A 1970-nucleotide genomic window follows, 5' to 3' on the forward strand; every position below is an offset into this window, starting at 1 on the left:
GTGCATATATAAACAAACTCCCAACGCGGTTCCGAGCGGATTCTCTCTACCTGCCCCGTTCGGGTCTGGGAACCCCGCCCGGGAGCGCTCTGCCATTAAAGCCTGTCAGAGATTTTTTTGGTGTACCTGGTCGTTTTTTACCTAACATTTGGCGCCCAACGTGGGGCTCGAGGCGAGGGCCCATCCCGCTGGGAGGGGATTGGCGGCCCCCTCGGGTCTGGCCCGCGCCGGACCAGGTCACCCCGTCACTCCTCTGGGACCATTCAGCCGTCTGGCAGGATACGGGGTAAGTTCCATCGGTCGGGCTCTGGGGGTTTTTGCTTCCATGGCGATTATGCCTAGGGTGTCCAGGTTCCACTAAATCGCGGCCGCGTCCGGACCCCTTCTCCGCAAGCCAGGCTTGCTTTCTCGCCGCCTGTCAATTTGGAGATGTCCATCTTGACTGAGTGGCCTTCTCCTCGCTGGGTTGACGGCCCGTTCGGGGACGCCTGACCGGACCACTCCCAGCCCTCTTAATGACTGGTCCAGGACCTTCGTTTCATACTCGCCATGGGGGCAGCTCCCTCCAAGCCCGACCGGCCCTGGTCTACACCACTAAAATGATTATTTGCCAACCTCAGAACTCTACATATCTCCGGAGAAATTCGTTCCAAACGCTTAACCTTCCTTGTTCTGAGGCACGGCTCCAATATTCTTTAGATAACGGCTCACAATGGCCGCCAACAGGAACTTTCGATTTAAACATCCTCCGTGACTTAGTTAATTACTGCCAGAAGACGGGAAAATGGTCTGAGGTCCCCTACGTATGGGCTTTCTGGCTGTTGCGCTCCCGTCCCACCCTGTATACCCACTGTTCCCCTTCTAAAATTCTTCTATCGCCCTTGCCAACTTCTCCCATGTCTTCCCCTCCTCCACCGCCCTCACAGCCCAGCCCTCCTGTAACAAAGCCGCCTCTATATCCACCCCTCCCTTCATGCCCGGCTTCACAGACCTCCCCCACACCAACCTCCCCTCTCTCGCCCTCACCCACTCCCTCCATATCCAGCTCTCCTGTGACTGTGCCTCCTGCCGCCCCCTTGACTCCGTCCTTGGCTCTGTCTCTCCATCCACCCCTTCCCCCACTATCGTCTCCCCCTTCACTGTTCTCACAGCCCAACTCTCCTGTGACTATGCCTCTCGCCGCTCCCATGGCTTCACCTCAATATCCACCCCTTCCTCCATGCCCCCCCCCCTTTTTTGACTCACCAGTCAGCTCACACACAAGGTCGCAGACCGCTGCCAGTCTGCCGCCAGCTCCCCTGCTTCTTCTCCACCAGGTGGCCAGCCCAGAGGGTCTCACCCATGTCCACATGTCCTTTTTTAACCCAACATCTTGCCCATATTTAACAACGGCTAGGTTCCTACTCGGCCAACCCCTCTAACTACATCAAAAACTTCACCCAGCTATCTCGATCTTATGCCCTCACCTGGCAAGACATATTTGTCATTCTGGGGTCCACTACTACCCCAGAAGCAAGAAAGGCCATTTGGGCTGCAGCAGGGGAGACGGCAGACTAGAGGCATCTAGCCAACCCAGCAGACCCTACTCAGCCACCTGGAGTGGCTGCTATTCCGGACGTAGACTCAGACTGGGACTATCAAGAGGGACAAAGAAGGAAGGCCAATATTCAATACATGATAAAATGCCTATTAGAGGGAATGGAAACCACCTCCCTTAAAGTGGTAAACCTACTTAAACTAGATGAAGTGACCCAGGGCCCCGATGAAAACCCAGCTGCCTTTCTTAACAGGCTGACAGAGGCTCTCACCACCTACACCCAGATTGCCCCAGATTCTCCGGCGGGGGTTACTACCCTAGCCAACCGTTTTATATCCCAGTCAGCTTCAGACATCAGAAAAAAAAAATTTTCCAAGGCTGCAGATGGGCCTCAGAGCCCCCCTCCGAGACCTGGTAAAAATGGCCTTTAAGG

The 1970-nt window shown here is 55.5% G+C and overlaps 1 long non-coding RNA gene across 1 annotated transcript; it reads right to left on the reverse strand.

The window, feature by feature from the left end:
* Positions 1-689: 689 nt before the first annotated feature.
* On the reverse strand, positions 690-1162 carry LOC120864892. The gene is made up of 3 exons (XR_005721252.1): positions 1141-1162; positions 992-1006; positions 690-766 (listed from the first exon to the last, which is right to left on the reverse strand). It is a non-coding gene; the product is annotated as an uncharacterized LOC120864892 (long non-coding RNA).
* Between the last annotated feature and the right edge of the window lie 808 nt (positions 1163-1970).

Source organism: Oryx dammah, unplaced genomic scaffold, assembly GCF_014754425.2.
Source record: "Oryx dammah isolate SB20612 unplaced genomic scaffold, SCBI_Odam_1.1 HiC_scaffold_5, whole genome shotgun sequence".
NCBI classification, from domain to species: Eukaryota; Metazoa; Chordata; class Mammalia; order Artiodactyla; family Bovidae; genus Oryx; species Oryx dammah.